The sequence below is a fragment of the Pleurodeles waltl genome, chromosome 2_2 (assembly GCF_031143425.1).
Source record: "Pleurodeles waltl isolate 20211129_DDA chromosome 2_2, aPleWal1.hap1.20221129, whole genome shotgun sequence".
Classification (NCBI taxonomy): domain Eukaryota; kingdom Metazoa; phylum Chordata; class Amphibia; order Caudata; family Salamandridae; genus Pleurodeles; species Pleurodeles waltl.
Genome location: NC_090439.1, coordinates 144,496,203 through 144,516,352, shown reverse-complemented (window position 1 = coordinate 144,516,352; position 20,150 = coordinate 144,496,203).

Below are 20,150 nucleotides of genomic sequence, written 5' to 3'. Positions count from 1 at the left end.
CTCTCATTATCTTATCAAAGTCAAGGTAGTTCTGGACTTGGAGCGTGTTCCAGTGTTTGACCCCAAACTTATTCATCACCCTAATTCCACTGAGTGGTTTCCAATCAAGCATGTGGGAGAATATGTGGCCTCTAGATTGTGCTTGCCTTTTGACAAGCAAACAGGAGCTAAATTGAAGTCAGAATGCCCCCCTTTCCTTCCTTCAAAAATTCCAAAATTGTGGTCATGTTGTCTATAAACCCTTCCCTTCCTACATTCTTTTCAAAATTTGGGAAGAACACTCACAAGGGTGTGGACAAAGCCTGGTCCAAGTGACAGGACAAATTATTAGACATTCTTGGTCCTCCAGCTCAAATGAAAAATTTGGCAGAATTCTCCCATCCTGATAGCTCTACCGTGGATCCTGAAGTTCTCTCACTATGGGTACAAAGAGCCTTTTGCTTACTTGGCAATGCCAACCCTGCATGACTTATAAATGACATTAAGGACTGCTATTAAAACTGGTCCCCATACTGGTAAACCTAGCAATCATGGACCCTGGTATCCAAGCTGAAGGTCCTTTATTTGAGCTTCTTTTATCAAGGAAGTCAGTAAATATGTTTCTACCTTTGCATCTCTTGACAAAGCGCAACTGTCACTGAAAAAGATCTTCTTTCAGTGCATTTTCACCAGGGCCGATGAGGTAGGAGCTGCTTTATCAACCACAGCTTCCACAACCACGGCTCCAGAGGTTCCTTAAATTCCTCCTTCCAGGATTACAGGCTTCAGTTCTATCCCCAGTGTGGTACAGGCTTCCAAAGTCATGGAAACAAGGGCTCCTGATATAACTCCCAATCAAGTAAGTCCCTCTTCTGTCTTTCCTTCCATACGGGGTCATCTTCATTTGTTGCTGCCAAAATGGTGTTCCATAATGTCAGCTCTATGGGTGTTGAGCACCTTTCAAGGTTGTCTTATAGAACACTAACCCGGGACTTTCCAGACTGGGTTTTCTACCCCTCCAAAATTATCCTCCAAAATGTCCAACCTTATATCACCAGAAATTCAGTCCTTGCTGCCGGAGCAGGCAGTTTAGCTGTCCCTTCCTGATCACTCTGTTTTTTTTCAGCTCACTCTTTCTGGTCCAAAAGAAAAACAAGACAATGAGGCCAGTCATCAACCTCAGACAGTTCAACCAGTTTTTCATTTACTGCCACTTCAAAATAGAAACAGTTATTCATATCCGAGATTCCTCACTCCAGGATGACTGGATGAATTGATTGGATCTACAAGACAACTAACTTACATCCATCCAAATCACAGGAAATTTCTACAGTTCCAATCGCTCAACCAAACATTTAATTTTTCATCTATTCCTCCCTGACTTTCTTTAGTACCATGGTGCATTACCAAACTCATGAAGCTATTTGTAGCCTCTCTCAGAGTCCAGGGTATCCTGTTGATAATTTATCTAGACAATATCTTCTTAATGAACCAAAGCTTATAATCTCTGCAGGTACAAATTCATATGGTGTGTTCTCTTCTAGCAGAGCTGGGTTTTTTTCAACAATTTAGAGAAATCTATGCTCACTCAATAAACTATTAGTTTTTAGGCTTTCTGATAAACTCTTCCACCCCATTCTTTATCTTCCTTCTGCAACAGTAAAGACTATAAAATGTGAGATTCGTCAGACCCTTCGGAGTTCAGCTATTTCCCTCAGAACTCTCACAAGATTTGTGGGTCTTCTCTCCTCCTCCATACAGGTCACCTTTCCAAGCCTTTTTCATTGTCAGGCCCTTCAGAGACTAAACTTACACCACTTATAAAAAGGGCTCACTTATTTGATTCCATATTTCTAGACCAAGAATCCAGACTAGAACTTTAATGGTGGGTAGACCATTTGGATGCTGGGAATGGCAAGACTATCTTTGCCTTGGCCCCCGATCTTGTGTTAGAATGAGATGCAACCCAAACATGATAGTGCTCCCCTTTTAGACCATTCTCCCCTGGGTATACATGGTCTTTCGATGAGTCCAAATTGCATACCAACTGTTTAGAGATGCTTGCAGGCTTTTTTTGCAATCAGAAACCTAGTAAAAACAGCATGCATTACTCAATTCCTCTCCTGATGGACAACATTTCTGTGGTTTGGTACATTAATCACCTCAGCAGCATCAGGTCTAGGCCTTTAGCAGAAATGGCAAAAAGTTTTTGGGAATTTTGCCTTCTAAACAAAATGTCTGTATACACAGAATACTTGCTAGGAGATCTCAGAAATATAGCAGAACAGCATTTTCAACATCTTTGGGATGCCAGTGATTGGAAGTTTCCCCCCTTGGTTCTTCAAGTCTTTACTACTCAAGAGGGCTCCCTTTCAGATAGACATATTCACCTCCATACTGAATTGCCAGCTTCCCCACTTCTTCAGTTGGTGCCCAGATCCCTTGACTTTAGCTTCAGATGCTTTTCTTCAGGACTGGTCTAACTCAATCAATTACATTTTTCCTCCTTTTGCTATGGTAAATAGGGTCTTAGCATAGGTCATGCATTAACAAGCAATTCTTGTATTGATAGTCCCATTCTGGAAATCGCAGGTGTGGTTCCCTCTCCTTGAATTAGCAATGGATTTTCTGATTCTTCGTCCTCCCTTTCAGGACTCTCAGGTCTACCTCACAATCTGGTTCTACACAACTCCCTTATTCTCTCAGCCAGGAAGATAACAGGACCTCCAAATCTTTCCCTTTCATTTCACCAGAAGCTTTAGACTACATTAACAAATCCTGAACCTCAGGATGAACAAGCTTGAATGTCAGCTTGGTCTTTTTGGGCAAGCTGGTGTGTTAGAAAACATGCTGATCCCTTTTCAGCAGATGTGTCCTATATGGTTAACTTCTTGGCTGTTGAGGCTAGCAGAGAAAAAACTTACATTGCTATTAATCTTTACAGATCTGCCATTTCTACCAATCACCCATAGATCGAAGGAAAACTGGTGGGAGAGCATCCCCTCATTTGTCAAATGTTAAAAAGGAGTAGATGTTTGTAATCCTCCTATCCTAAGTACATTACATTGTGGCATAAAAGTGTAGTTTTTAACTTATTTATTTCATGGCCTGATAATGCTAACTTTTCTTTAATAAATTTATCAGCAAAACTTACCATGTTTGTGTGTTTGATTTCCATTAAATGTTTGTCTGATGTTAAAGCGTTATATATTTCTTCTCGAGAGTTGTCTCCCAAAGGTCTACTCTTTACCACTTGCAGATGCACTAAGGCAAAAGTAACATCTGTTTTGTATCCCTACTTTCCAGATCAACCCAAGCTCTGTGTGGGACAATGTCCCAAAGTTTACAAGCAGAAGACCATTGATCCCAGAACGTCCTCAGTCTCCTAACTCGTTATCTCCTTTAAGTAACCCCATAAATCTGTATCTTCCCCCAACCTTGTTCGCTAGTTAAGCGGGTCATGTCTCTAGCAGGTATTGATACTTCACTTTTTGGTACCCATTCTTCCAGAGGAGATATGGCCTTCAAAGCTTTATGGGCTGGCTCTTGTCTCAAAAACATTGAGAGATAAGCTGATTGGTCCTATGATTATTTTTTCAGAACTTTTTACTGTAAAGTCGTTCATACTGCATCTTCTGTAATAGTTATCAACTGGTCCCCATACTGGTAAACCTAGCAATCATGGACCCTGGTATCCAAGCTGAAGGTCCTTTATTTGAGCTTCTTTTATCAAGGAAGTCAGTAAATATGTTTCTACCTTTGCATCTCTTGACAAAGCGCAACTGTCACTGAAAAAGATCTTCTTTCAGTGCATTTTCACCAGGGCCGATGAGGTAGGAGCTGCTTTATCAACCACAGCTTCCACAACCACGGCTCCAGAGGTTCCTTAAATTCCTCCTTCCAGGATTACAGGCTTCAGTTCTATCCCCAGTGTGGTACAGGCTTCCAAAGTCATGGAAACAAGGGCTCCTGATATAACTCCCAATCAAGTAAGTCCCTCTTCTGTCTTTCCTTCCATACGGGGTCATCTTCATTTGTTGCTGCCAAAATGGTGTTCCATAATGTCAGCTCTATGGGTGTTGAGCACCTTTCAAGGTTGTCTTATAGAACACTAACCCGGGACTTTCCAGACTGGGTTTTCTACCCCTCCAAAATTATCCTCCAAAATGTCCAACCTTATATCACCAGAAATTCAGTCCTTGCTGCCGGAGCAGGCAGTTTAGCTGTCCCTTCCTGATCACTCTGTTTTTTTTCAGCTCACTCTTTCTGGTCCAAAAGAAAAACAAGACAATGAGGCCAGTCATCAACCTCAGACAGTTCAACCAGTTTTTCATTTACTGCCACTTCAAAATAGAAACAGTTATTCATATCCGAGATTCCTCACTCCAGGATGACTGGATGAATTGATTGGATCTACAAGACAACTAACTTACATCCATCCAAATCACAGGAAATTTCTACAGTTCCAATCGCTCAACCAAACATTTAATTTTTCATCTATTCCTCCCTGACTTTCTTTAGTACCATGGTGCATTACCAAACTCATGAAGCTATTTGTAGCCTCTCTCAGAGTCCAGGGTATCCTGTTGATAATTTATCTAGACAATATCTTCTTAATGAACCAAAGCTTATAATCTCTGCAGGTACAAATTCATATGGTGTGTTCTCTTCTAGCAGAGCTGGGTTTTTTTCAACAATTTAGAGAAATCTATGCTCACTCAATAAACTATTAGTTTTTAGGCTTTCTGATAAACTCTTCCACCCCATTCTTTATCTTCCTTCTGCAACAGTAAAGACTATAAAATGTGAGATTCGTCAGACCCTTCGGAGTTCAGCTATTTCCCTCAGAACTCTCACAAGATTTGTGGGTCTTCTCTCCTCCTCCATACAGGTCACCTTTCCAAGCCTTTTTCATTGTCAGGCCCTTCAGAGACTAAACTTACACCACTTATAAAAAGGGCTCACTTATTTGATTCCATATTTCTAGACCAAGAATCCAGACTAGAACTTTAATGGTGGGTAGACCATTTGGATGCTGGGAATGGCAAGACTATCTTTGCCTTGGCCCCCGATCTTGTGTTAGAATGAGATGCAACCCAAACATGATAGTGCTCCCCTTTTAGACCATTCTCCCCTGGGTATACATGGTCTTTCGATGAGTCCAAATTGCATACCAACTGTTTAGAGATGCTTGCAGGCTTTTTTTGCAATCAGAAACCTAGTAAAAACAGCATGCATTACTCAATTCCTCTCCTGATGGACAACATTTCTGTGGTTTGGTACATTAATCACCTCAGCAGCATCAGGTCTAGGCCTTTAGCAGAAATGGCAAAAAGTTTTTGGGAATTTTGCCTTCTAAACAAAATGTCTGTATACACAGAATACTTGCTAGGAGATCTCAGAAATATAGCAGAACAGCATTTTCAACATCTTTGGGATGCCAGTGATTGGAAGTTTCCCCCCTTGGTTCTTCAAGTCTTTACTACTCAAGAGGGCTCCCTTTCAGATAGACATATTCACCTCCATACTGAATTGCCAGCTTCCCCACTTCTTCAGTTGGTGCCCAGATCCCTTGACTTTAGCTTCAGATGCTTTTCTTCAGGACTGGTCTAACTCAATCAATTACATTTTTCCTCCTTTTGCTATGGTAAACAGGGTCTTAGCATAGGTCATGCATTAACAAGCAATTCTTGTATTGATAGTCCCATTCTGGAAATCGCAGGTGTGGTTCCCTCTCCTTGAATTAGCAATGGATTTTCTGATTCTTCGTCCTCCCTTTCAGGACTCTCAGGTCTACCTCACAATCTGGTTCTACACAACTCCCTTATTCTCTCAGCCAGGAAGATAACAGGACCTCCAAATCTTTCCCTTTCATTTCACCAGAAGCTTTAGACTACATTAACAAATCCTGAACCTCAGGATGAACAAGCTTGAATGTCAGCTTGGTCTTTTTGGGCAAGCTGGTGTGTTAGAAAACATGCTGATCCCTTTTCAGCAGATGTGTCCTATATGGTTAACTTCTTGGCTGTTGAGGCTAGCAGAGAAAAAACTTACATTGCTATTAATCTTTACAGATCTGCCATTTCTACCAATCACCCATAGATCGATGGAAAACTGGTGGGAGAGCATCCCCTCATTTGTCAAATGTTAAAAAGGAGTAGATGTTTGTAATCCTCCTATCCTAAGTACATTACATTGTGGCATAAAAGTGTAGTTTTTAACTTATTTATTTCATGGCCTGATAATGCTAACTTTTCTTTAATAAATTTATCAGCAAAACTTACCATGTTTGTGTGTTTGATTTCCATTAAATGTTTGTCTGATGTTAAAGCGTTATATATTTCTTCTCGAGAGTTGTCTCCCAAAGGTCTACTCTTTACCACTTGCAGATGCACTAAGGCAAAAGTAACATCTGTTTTGTATCCCTACTTTCCAGATCAACCCAAGCTCTGTGTGGGACAATGTCCCAAAGTTTACAAGCAGAAGACCATTGATCCCAGAACGTCCTCAGTCTCCTAACTCGTTATCTCCTTTAAGTAACCCCATAAATCTGTATCTTCCCCCAACCTTGTTCGCTAGTTAAGCGGGTCATGTCTCTAGCAGGTATTGATACTTCACTTTTTGGTACCCATTCTTCCAGAGGAGATATGGCCTTCAAAGCTTTATGGGCTGGCTCTTGTCTCAAAAACATTGAGAGATAAGATGATTGGTCCTATGATTATTTTTTCAGAACTTTTTACTGTAAAGTCGTTCATACTGCATCTTCTGTAATAGTTATCATGCTTTAAACAAGCATATTAGGAGCATCCGGTATTGCAATAAATGTATATTTTCCTAGTAATTTATGAGGGAAAGTCTTAATTTTATTAAAGACACAGAGGCAAGTATTAGCTCACCACAACATTGATTACTTTCATGTTTGTTTCCCTTCCTGTCAGAGGCTCTAGCACCTCCAGCTTCCTATTAAGAATTTTCCATCTTCTCTTGGTGCTTCCTGTCAATCTCCTCATCTGGACTTTCATGGGGCTTTTGAGCCTTCTATGTCCTTCCCAAATCATGAACTTCTGCCAATACCTTTTCTCTTTGACTTTGGCATTTGCAATAGTGCTTTCACTTGTTCTAATGTGCAATCTTTATTACCTCCTCACAACAGAAAAGAGGTATTTTTCCAGTCAAGCTTGGTATTGTAGGTATTGTTGTGTTGCCATTGGATTTTATTGATATTGTGTTGTCTTTTACATTGACTGTTGGGTCCAGGCTTTATGGGATTTGTAGTTTCTGACTCATGACTGCTGCTGTTCTAAATAAAGCAAGATCAGAGAAGCATGATAGTCGCCCCCATTAATAATATTAAGACATTCCTTCATAACTTACTAGGAAAATCTACATTATCCTTTATTACACAACACCAGTCCTGTGCCATACATGCCTATAGACCCAATTCGGCCAAAAAGCCTATTTCTGACTGTCTCCTGACATTACAAGTAAATGGGAATATACATTCCCCCAATAATTTTCTGAAAATCTCTGATTTCCCTCTTTTAAAACTTTGGCACGTATGTGGTGCAAGCAGAAAAATCTCTTCAGGCAGGAGTTTAAATTCTGTTTTCTTTGTCTGTTCCTCTTCTCTTAGTCCTTTCACTCTTTCCTTACCCTTTTCTCTCAATAGGCCTTTCCTTTTTTGATGGTCTGTCTTCTTCCTCCACTACAGGTATCAGCACAAAGAAGGAGACAAGATGGTGTTGTGGCACCTCGATCGGGAGCCAGGTAAGTTTGTGTCACAATCCTGTAGCGCCTAGTTCAATGATTTGATATATTTAACTTTTATAGTTTCATCAGTTTTGTCTCATCAGATATTATGTTTTTTATTTAGAGTGTGACAGGCAGGATCTCTTTTAAAATATAACAGATATCTATTCTGCTGTATTACAAGTGTCATAGATTTTCATACACTTGTAATGCAGTGTATTAGTCACCCACCACATTAATGACAGAAGGGTATCCCATCTATCAAACTTTAGAAAGCATTGCAAATGCTCCTTTCTGACTTTAGGTAAACAAAATTGCTATTTCCTGTTGATAAATTGCCAGTAGATAATAATTTGATCTCATTAAGCCACTGTTCTGCGGTGGAAAATAGGAATTACCTTATGGGATCTCAGTACCTAATTTGAAGTTTCAGTTCTAGAGTTATTGGCTAAATTTCAGTGAACTTAACATTTTGAAATATCAGTGAGTACCTCACATAACCTAATTGTGACTGAAATGCAGTGCAGCCGAATGTGTTTATCAGTAGAACAGACTGTAATTCAAGACTTAAAACAGAAACAGTTTGTCTTTTTTATTGATTCCTATATTTTACAAAGCAATAACATTTTGCCAGCTGATTACGTTAGACCTCTTGAGAGTGTCTAGGAATCAAATTAAAATATTTAAGTTAAAAAAATAGAAACTTTCTAATCTGTGAGAGCAGAACAATTTTAAAATGAGTGTAGGAATGTTTCTGTAGTGCATTGGAACTAGAAATAGAATTTGAAGACAACGCAAAATCATTCTTACATTTTTTATAAGAAGGTAAGAATCAGAAGGAATTATGAAACACTCTTGCAATATGTGATATTTGCTTTCATACACCTTTGGAGAATTTACTTCTCATGCTTTTATTATCTTTTTCTGCATTGCACTACTTATCCTTTGCATGGAAGAAATAATGCAAAATGCAAGCACAAATCGAATTAATGAAAAAACAACATTGTGAAAGAAAATGGCAATGCTGTTGTAAAAATATTAAAATCAGGGGGAGAAAAACAACTAAACATCTCAGGATGTCATTTACCCAGTATGGGTGGGCCTTTTGCCTGTGACAGGAAGGGATGTCAACTGTGACCATATGACGTGAATGTGGTATTTGCATGGTACCTAGTTTGGTCAGTTACTGTTGCAAGCAGAAGGAACTGCCAGACAAGTAGGATACCATTTTATCAGAAGCATAGAAATGCTGGGTGATGGGAATTTTGCAGATCCTCACGGATTCTGGAGCTTTCCCTCACAGGAATGTGCATAAAGTCAATGACTTTAGCCAAAGTGTGACACTTACAAAGTATTTTGCATTCCAAAACATAGCAGGATCGATGCCGGCCACACTACTTACTTGAGTCTCTAGATTCAGAAATGCCCATGGTTGATATAGCCCCTTCATGGCTAAGTTAGAGCCCAAATAGTGAAACCAATCACCAATTAAGAAAGAGACCAATTAAGAAAGATTGGGGCCAAGGTGCAGGCTTCTACTATATCAAATCTGGTAAAGGAATTGGGCATGCTAGAATGAAGGCAAAAGAAAGTGTTACTCTGAGAAGCCGTGAAAAGTTCCTCTACAGTCTTGCTGCCAACCTGCGTGGGGAAAAAGCTGACATTCGATAATGATTAAACATTGTAGCACTCTACTGATTTCTTGTGTGAACTGAATTTACTGGATTCTTGTTCAATGACTTCTGAACATTATTGCTCTGCTTTAGCTGTTGTTTTGTTATTAATTTAAACTTAGCTGGGTCAAACATCTAGACATGAAAATAACATTGGGGGTTATTACAACTTTGGAGGAGGTGTTAATCCGTCCCAAAAGTGACGGTAAAGTGACGGATATACCACCAGCCATATTACGAGTCCATTATATCCTATGGAACTCGTAATACGGCTGGTGGTATATCCGTCACTTTACCGTCACTTTTGGGACGGATTAACACCTCCTCCAAAGTTGTAATAACCCCCATTGTTGATTTCTTCTTGTCTGGGCAGGCTTAGATTAAGAAAATATTCCAGCTCTACATATGGACGGCTGTCTATGACTCTTGAGGCCCTGTGCTCTTTCTGTGATCAGGAGGACGATACTAATGTCACTACAAACTGAGGCTCTGTCATTTTGATTTATCCCAAGTTTGGTTGGATGTGGGAACTTTCAATTTACCACTTTTCAGTCATTCTCCATTTCTGGCAAAATAAAAATTACCAACTATGCACCTAATTCACAATAATTTTCAGACTCAAATTTAATTTAGGTGTAGAAAATCAGTTTGTGTTTCGTAAATGTCCCAGCTGATCTAGAAAATCAGTATTAGTAGACGTTTTGAATAGCAATTTGCACTAGTGAAAAAAATGCAGAAATTGAGAGTGAGAGGCCCAATCATAGTCAGAAACGTATGATCTAGCTCATATCTTTCCACCCTACCAATGAATGTAAAACTATTTTTGTTAAGCGAGGAATAGGTGCAATCCCAAGGTGTGTAAGGGAAAGGAATGCATCTAAAAATCACAAGATGTATGAGAAACACCTTCTCCAGAGGAAAATATTTTAACTGTGGGGCAAGAAAAAATTAAAATAAATACAATATTCACTTACTTTTGCTTGGTTTCTTAAAGCAGATCAGTCATCCAGTGGAGAACTCACATGACTACATTTGACCTCATGGAAATATTTCTGGAAAATTACGATTTCTGTAAATTGTCAACAGGACCTCTGAAATTCTTGCTACATCCACATATAGTCCAGCAACCTACAGAAAATGTTGAAGTAAATCATAGTAATGGATTCGGACCAAGTGCATAAATTTGTTTCATATGGAAGAACCAAAGCATCCAAAAGATAAGAAACTTTTTCTCATAAGAGTAGGTAATCCATCTGTAGACTAATTATTTTGCTTTGGGCATTTGCAGCTTCATTCACAAATATTTTGATGCAACATATTCCATTTTTACTCCTAGAATTCTGGGGTCTGAAAGGAGTAGTGCATGACTAAGTTACAGCAACTCATAAAGCCTTGTGAATTGGGCTCCTAGCAGTTTATTCATTGCCATAGCTCAGATGCTGAGTAAGAAAAGCTAATGGTAATCTTGTCAAATCATTTGGCCTTATTTCCATGTAACCACAACTTCTAGTTGCTTAGACAGCTGGTGTACAATTTCATTGAGGCCTGAGACTTGCTTGCGGTTGCTGGCAATATGTGGTTTACCTAACGACAGGCCAATAAGTCTTATTGACAATTTACAGAAAATCTTTGCTAAACAGGTTTTAGATAAACTCTTACAATGGGTGGAGAAAAAGCTAATTTTGTCCCCCTTCCAAGCATGGTTTTGCCCCAGTTTCAGTACTACCGACCAGGTCCTTAGGTTCACCATCTTATAGTGGAAGAGTGTTGTTGGACTTTATTCCCTATGCAGGGTCATCCTCAATCTTTTTGCCTCCTATTTTTTCTGACCTGTTGTTGTTGGCTTTAGAACTCTGAGCACTTTACCACTGCTAACCAGTGTTAAAGTGCATATGCTCTCCGTGTAAATTGGATAGTTTCTCCTATCTGTAAGAGTCTTTATGCATGTTTCTGTTTTGGTTGTCTTCCACAGAGATCTTTTACAAACAAATGGATCAATGACTCATCTACTAAATTGTGTCCAGCTTGTGGCTCTGTTTCTGAGACGCATGAACATGTTATGCTTATATGCCCTGAATACTTAGGGTACCAAATGAAGTGGCTGTGTCCATTATGTTTAAATATACGGCTAACCCTTTTTTCTTCAGCCCTCAGGATCATGAAGAGTGATACTTCTCCTCCCTACGTATATACCATCAACTGGTTTCTGAAAAATTCTGGGTTTAAACACCAAACGTTTCTGCCACCTAATGCCCTTGATAAATAGGACTGATCGGCAAACCTGATAACCTTGTATCCCATGGATATGTTGACAAGTTGTTGTTCTTTGTTCAATAGTTTTATGTTTTGTCTTTCTGTTGTGAAGACCACTGATGTGACTCCCCCATACAATTTCTTTTGTTATGACGGCTTATTTGCTAATCCAAGGAGTTGATTTATGCATGTGTGTCTTGTATTCCTGCACTATGTGTTACGTAACCTTGCAAATAATGTTTTATATATTGTTTTAATGAAGTGATTTTGTGTAAAAAGTTTTATATCTTTTGAGGATGATGTGATTGATGTAGTGTATTACTTTGATGGTTTGATAAATTAATAAGGTAAAGTGATGATGATTAGGCAGCTGTCAATGTGGATATCCCCTTTGCAGCAGCACATTGTAGAGATATGGGAAGGCTGAGAATATCCAACATCTGTGTAGAAATTGACATAAAACATTAAATGTAATGTTTTCCTGGAAAACCCTTATAAATACATACATTTTGCTAGATCAAAAGCAATGACATTTCATTTGTAGCACATGAATGAAAAAATGCAATCAAACTAAATTTGCCATCTATATTTGCCTTAGACTGAAAAGAGCAGTACTGAAGTTAGATTCCAGTCACCAAATTCCACTGAGCAGTTTCACATATAAAATGCATTCTGTCCAGAACCAATTTCAGATCAATCCAATGCTATGTTCATGCCATTCTGAAATCACACTTGTGTCACACTCAGTGTTATCCATGTGATAGCAGGTCACAACATTGAGTTTTTAATTTTGTCTTGCTAAAATATTGTGATCAAATTATTGACTACAACAATATTGTGAAGGTAAATATATGTTTATGTTTTTGATTTGTAAAGCACCTAAGGACATGAGCTTCTAGATAGGGAAATCTGCAATAATGAACATAAGTGGTCTATGTATTAAGTAGCCATAGAGAACCATGTTCTCAGTTCTTTCAGAAAACTAGTGAGAATCTGCATGCTTCTTAGCATGGGTGGTAAGTGGTACCAAAATGTCTTACTCAGGATGTTAAGGAGTAGCATCCTCTTCTCTTCAAGTGGTATTTGGGAATGACTAGGTTGAGAAGGTCTCAAGGTTCTCATGGAAATTAAGGGGGAATCAGATTTTGGAGACTGCCGGGGACTGTGTTTTTTAATAGCTCAATGTACTAGAGATAGACTTTTGAATTTAATTATTAATTCTTATTTTTCTCTGTACCTTATTTAAATACATTTGTTTAAATTAGAAGGGACATGATTTAGGAAATTTGGTAGAAGATAGGCCACTGTATTTTGTGCCACCTAGAGTTTCTGGGTCAGAATGAGAGAGAGACCCATGTATAAAGAATTCACACAGTGTAATCTAGACCTCAGGAGCGTATGCACCCGTGTTTTACTATTTGAATCAGATAGCTACCTGATCACCTTTCTGAAGGTTTTTATAATGCCAAAGGAGTATTTTGCCACCTATCTGATTTGTTATTTGAAAGACACTTCTTTATCAAATGTAACTCTGAGATTTCTGACTGCCACTGGTGGGATTGGTGGTGAACCCAGGTCAGCATGAGACCAGTTATTGATCCAAAGCTGTTTTGTTTGGCCAGAAATAATGTTTCAGTTTTATCAGAGTTCAGTATTAAGCACTTGTCAAGACCTCGAGATGAGACAATAATCAGACACATGTGAAACTTAACCTGTCAAGAGCCCCAGTCATTAGAGAGTGATACAATCAGTTAAGTATCTCCTGTATAGGTTAATAATTCAAATCAATAGCTGTATAAAAGTTCAGCTAGAGGGATCATATAGGGATTGAAAAGCATTGCTCTCAGTAAAGATCCCTGAGGAACTCTATATTGGTGAGGCGTAGGATTGAGGAAAAAGGTACACTGTGCATAAATTGGCCTTGGTTAGATAAAAAGTTCCTTATCCAGCCGATTGCTGTGCCTACACTCCTATGTCTGACAATATTTGAATCAGGATACAGTGGGATCTAGTGCTGAACACTGCAGACAAGTCTGATAGGACTTGATAGGACAATACCAGCAGTTCCTCCATTATGAAACAGGATTTTAAGATCTTATCATACAGTGAGCAACATAGGTTCTGTTTTGTGTTCTGTTCAGAAGTCAACATGGAAAGCATCCAAGAAAATATTTACTTCTAGGGAGGAGGAGAGATAGCGATTAATATTTTTTTTGAGCATCTTGGATGGGTCTGACAGCAGACATGTTTTCTGGTAATTGGCTACGTTGGTGGGATAACCATTGCTTGGCTTTAGTTATGGTGTGACCTGTTCTAGTTTTCAACACTCTGGAACAATAACAGTGGCCACTGAGGTGTTCAAAATTTCACAAAGAACAGGGGAGATTATATCAGTATCAATCTTAAGGATGAATAGGGGCAGGAACCACAGGGTAGGCTGACTTCCTGTTGGTAATGAGCTCTAACATCTCTTGAATGGAAATGAAAGCAAATAGAGTAATGTTTTCGTTGCTTAGAGGACTGTTAGTGGATGTAGGAAGAGATTCTGTACTGATAGTTTGAGTCACAAATGTAAAGCTAAAGAATTCATGGATGCAAGTGATTTTTTCAAGCAAAGGAATAACTCCTTTGACACAAAGTTTTTGAATGCCAGTAGTAATTGCTCATGGATGGAAGTTTCAGAGTTTCTGCGCTCCAAGGATGTCATGGATATCACCTAGGGGCCAGGACTCACTTTATAGGAGGTTATCAGCAGTGTCCAGTCCAGGTACAATTGCTATTGACCAGCTGGACACTTGATCTTTGGAGTTCACATCTCATTCCCGGGTACATAAGAGTGCACGTCTAGCCCTTCAGGTCACAGAAATCAGTCCAGTCATCGTTGTTCCTTCACCTGTACAGATGTTTTCTGATGAGCTGTGGGGATGTGGGTGATGTGCCATATTTGTAGGTCTAGTTAGCCAGTGTTTGGGGATGTCCTGGACACTCCCTAACCAATGAGAAATAAAGGTCTCAGGACAACCCATCAAGCTTATGTACCACATCCTAGTAACCTTACTGTCAACTATCCCACAGTGCACTATTCTGAGGCAAATCATTCTGCTCCTGAAGGGACCTTGTATGCCAGTCAGGGGTGTGTTTAAAGACATGAAAACTCCACAGCTACACAAAACTGTTTCTGGGACCAGCTCTCCCTCTCAATGGGCTGGTGCAAAAACTGGCTACAGAGAGCCTGGGAGGCAAAATGGGGATGGAGGAAATTTTTTCATGCCCATAGTGGGGAGATCATCCACTTAATTTATAAATGTGTGCCAAGGAGGTGGTCATTTATAAAGGCATTGGTAAGAACTGTCACAGTGGTTCCTGTCAATCTATTTTACAGTTTGCTACAGGACTGCATCAGAAGGAGACAGCCCTGCAGCAGACAAAAAAAAAATTATATTCAAAAAGAAAATCCCAAAAGGAAATTGATTTCAGGGGTGCATTGTAATGCTTTTACAGCCATTTAATCAATGACCCTTACTCCCCAGTGCTGTGGCCAAACTTAAAGTCTGCCTGTAATTAGATTTGACGGGTAGACAATTATATTGGAAGGAAAAAAAAAACTCCAATGCTATTGTGACCGATTACCAGTCATGGCCTTTAATTTGAACTTTCGTTTTTCTCACAGTATCAGCTACAGCCCTTCACAGTGAAAATAACTTTTGGGGGCTGTTCACCATAGGTACATCACAGCAATACATTCTTGCAAGTACCCATTTTAAATACTAGGCACCCCATCTTGTGGGCTACATAGCCCTAATTAGGGGTGATTTATTTAATGATTAAAGGTAGGGTTTTTTCCTTTAAATAGGTTATTTTGACAGGTCCACATGTAGGTTTAAAAGCTGTAGGAGACAGGGTCCACAGGGAAGCTTGTAGCTACTTTTTCATAGCCAATTTAGTAGATAGCACTATCAGAGCTGCAATTCACAAGTCACATTTAACTCGTCATGCCATTAGTGTATTTTCCTGGGCAATATACTATTGCCTTACTGTAACAGTAATATGTCATGGGGTTTTAGCTCATTTTACCATGTTATAGTGGCCATAACACACACACTGGAAACTGGTTAACAATGCCCCAGGGTGAAGAGTGAAAAAAATATCAATACAGAAAATATGGGGGAGACCACGAAAAAGAGACCCTTTCCCACAATAGGTAATTCATAGTTTATATGACTAATGGACTGTGTAGACTGGCAATTACGCATTTAACAGAAGTACATCCCAATTCTTTGGTTCCTAGTTTGCATATATTATGTGTTGTTTCATTGTTAAATACGTACAGATATCAAAAAGAAACCTTAAAAATACCACCAATAAGCCTGTTAAATGTTCAAAACAATTGTTGTGGTTTTCCTGTATGTAGCACATTCTAAATTATTTATTGTTATTTACCTGCAAGCCCTAGGTGTATTGCTGTTTAATTTAGAAGGAATGATGTCTCAACCTGGGAAAATTAACATACTAACTTTGAATGGATTTTCGACCATTTGAATATACAGTCATATGATGGCATTTGCTTGTTATGGCTTTTAAGCTAATGTGTTGTACTCTAGCTGACTTACTCTGAAAGGGGTTGATGTGTTTCAGTAAATGATGTAGGTGCTACAATAGTTTTTGAAAAGTTAACACAAATCTTCCCTGGTTTATGTATGAGGGGAAATGTTCCTGGTGGTAATCGAGCTTAAGTGAAATCAATATTTCATTCAACACTAATGTTATGCTTTCACAAATGAAATATCATTGTCATGAGCATTGATGTCTAGCATTGCATATTGTTCATTTATGTATTTTCAAAGGTGTTATAGGTTTCACTTCTTAAAATATTATTTGTAGTTTGTCTACGGGGAGCCCTGGAATTTTAGACAACCCAAAGTTTACCTCAATCATCATGCCCACCTTCACTGGATCAGAGATTAGGTTGAACCTCAATTTCATGATATAATGTGTCTCCCGATTAAAGATTAAGTATTTGTGGTAATTTAATTCAGCAGCAAACACTGTGTTGCTCTCTTTGTGGTATATGTGTGTATTTTAAAGGTGTGTCACCACCGTAGTCTTGCTTCCTTTCTAACCTGCTGACAGGCATTTCCCCACCTGCAACTGAAGTGTTTTTTAAGTAGGCTCTGCAGTGCAGGAAGCAAAATGTTGGCAGGAACAGTGCAGTCACAGGTCTACATACCAGAGTTAAGGCATCTCCCAAAACACCAACATCAATAAAATACAATCATATTAATAGTGGAATGAAATTAAATGGGTCATCCCAATAACTGAGTTCACAATCAATGGAGAAAGTTAAAGGATTGTATCATGAAATTCAAAATGAAGCAGCACATGGTCAGTGCCATAAAGGCTTTCAATGAAATTTACACAAAGAGTACAAAAAAGCAGAAATGATTCCAAATCCCAATTGGGCACCAAAATCGGGAAAGAAACAGACAGCATCCCTAGTAGAATAGGGAAGTTTTCTCTTTTACCCCTTAAGCCAAATGTTTTATACATTATTTTTACAAACAAAATTACTAAATCTGCAGACTGTGCGGTGTGAGCAAGTTTAAGTTTAAGTTTAAGCACTATCCCAACACATTAATAATTATTCAGAACCTTCTATGCTAATGGCATTCTGAGATGCTAAAACAAAGCTACATAAACAAACAATGATATTTATATGAATGAAAAAGCACAGTGAGCCAGCAGAAGGACCTTGGTAATATATCAAATTGTGACTAAAAGGTCATCAAGAGCAGAACAATATTAACAGTGGGAATATGCCAATACATTTCAGCTTCGCATTGTGCAGCAGAGTTTCCAAAAGTAGAAGTGGGCAAAGGGGAAACAAACATAATTGACAGAGGTGGCTTCCATCTTGGAATGAGATGGCATTTATGTGTAATCTGAGTTCTAGTTAATAGATTTTAGAAAAGCACACTGCTACACATCCTATAACATTTGCTTTTAAAGACACATTACTATGTCAGTGTAGATTTGTGAATTTGAGTGTGAAAATGTATTCTGTACATTGATAATGATGCACACAAATATTAAAACATACAAATCTTCCACAGTAGTGCACGCACAGCTGCAAGTCTTTAGAAGTCACTGTGAGAATTTTGCAGTTAGACATATCAAGAAAGTGTGTGCTGGCAAGTGCAAAGGTGTGCATCTTCATTTCTGACAGCATCTGAAACATATACACTTACTTTGCAAAAATCTCCTAGTTAGTGAATGAACGACAGACAGTAGAGCTCCGAAATGGGGAGAAGTAACCATTGCTTCCTTCTTCAGTGCACCCCATGTCAGATCCTGTGAAGCTCTCTCTCTGCAGCTACACCATGGAAGCATGCACTAGATCCCACATTAAAACATTTCATGCAACGAAGCATAGCATACAAAATTGCTGTGCTGCATTACACAAGGGGTAAAACACATCACAGAGCCATATACACTAGGACTGGCCAGTTGCTGGTGACATCCACTTCATTGGCATGCAAACAGGACACATTGCATGGTCACAACCAGAAATCTTTGTACAGAGGTTTAGTGTGCTCTGTCTAGCATAGGGTTGTTATTGAAAGGGTACCCTCCTGTACAAATACCTATGCCTAGACATATTCAGAATGTTCCCATACACTGGGTGTGTGCTCTGCAATGCAGTATATTTGCAATGTATTTTTTTTTGGAGCAATTAACACATTTCTTCCTGCTTGAACCTGCTTCAAGTAGTAGTTTGATTTTGAAGCAAAGCCCGGTCAGCTTATCCTAGTAGATCGTTTGCATCAAAAGCTCCAGGTATTTGCATTGATCAATCCCAGTAACATCTCCCTGGGACAAGCAGCACAAAACAGTGCAAGGTAGCACAAGGCACACAAACAGGCTTTGTGCAGTGGAAAGTTTACCTTTCCAGCACAACACCATTGTATAATAAAAAAAATAGGGGACACTTTTCATCACTTTACATCACGTTGACTCATGCTAGAGTTTGATCAAATCCTTATTATCGAGGCCATGGTCTCCAGACGTAGTGCAACAGTTCCAGGAACCTTACAGATTGGCTGTACTTTATACTTGCCTTCTATCTGATTACAACAACTTCATTAACCTTAATCAGCAAATAGTTTGGTTTCTAATACTGAATCTGTTGCTTCTTTTCCACAACTTTAAGAATGTGCCTCTAAGTGTCCTTTGAGGACGCCCCCCAACCAATGACTGCTCTTTCACCTGACAATGCACACTGATTGATGCAATGAAGAAGTTCACACATGAATCAAGCCTTGATTTCAGCGCAATCAGCCAGATTTGGCTGTGGGCATCACACAATGCTGAGGTATGATATGTGCCATTCAGGGGCTACATTTATTTGAATCAATGTGGTAAAATATTGTACGTGGCTGTGGCGGCTGGAGATTTCTGAAAGTGATGCTGCTTGACTGCCATTACTGAACTTGAGTCTGAGGACTGTCTCTCAAAATACATCAGTGAGTTGTAGGTTTTTCTAAACATTTTTTGAGTACCATAAAGCAATAAAACATGTCTATCTTGGTTGAGCAGTTGTCATGGAGCCATAAACACAGTTCTAGATAATTGATGCAGGGGGACCTTGACCTTGTGTGGACATAATATGGGCCAGCGAATACATGTCCAGCTGTCCAACCTGAGGTGTGTGTGGTCGCTGTATGTAGTGCCTGTGTAGTGCCTGTGTTGTGATCTGATTGGATGTGTGTTCTAACTATATGTGGCATCTAAGGTTATGGTGTTTAGGAATGCATGCACTCCTCTGCCCATGTGTTTTTTATTGGGGTCAATCGTCTGGTGCCGTTGTAGTTTTGCTGCATATGTTTGTGGGATCTGATCTAAATTTTCCTGTTTGTGACTTTGCTTGACAGCTAAATGTTACCACACCTGTGACCTGTCAGTCATTAACTTCAGGTCTGGGTCTCATAGCCTGCCTGACCATCTACCTATGTGCCAGGGGTGACACAGAGCTCATAACGGGGAATCTAATAATGATAATGCGATTTCATTTGTGTACATGAATGTATCGCTGTGTGCATCAACTTATCCAATATTAATATCACCCCCTCTAGTTGAATTTTCAACTACACCATCAAACACACACTTCTTGACAGTCACATTGTTTGTTTGTCCCTCTTTCCTTGAGACTTGTATTCTACCCAATTAGGGGAGTGTGTTTTTACAGCAGGAAACCACCACTTGCAGGAAACCACACAATGAAAATGGGCAACAATGATGTGCACAGACTGGTCAGCCACCGGTGGAGCTGGAGAACCAGTTTGTTGACCACTCCTGCTCAGTGGCACCTTCCTTTTCATGCACGTCTTTCTGTAGTTGAGACAATGCTTGAATGGCAAGAGTTAGAGTTCCATTGTCTATATCATTGCCAGGTACGAAAGTACAGCAGGAGTTTTCTTCCTTAGTGGTTGTTGGTACAGT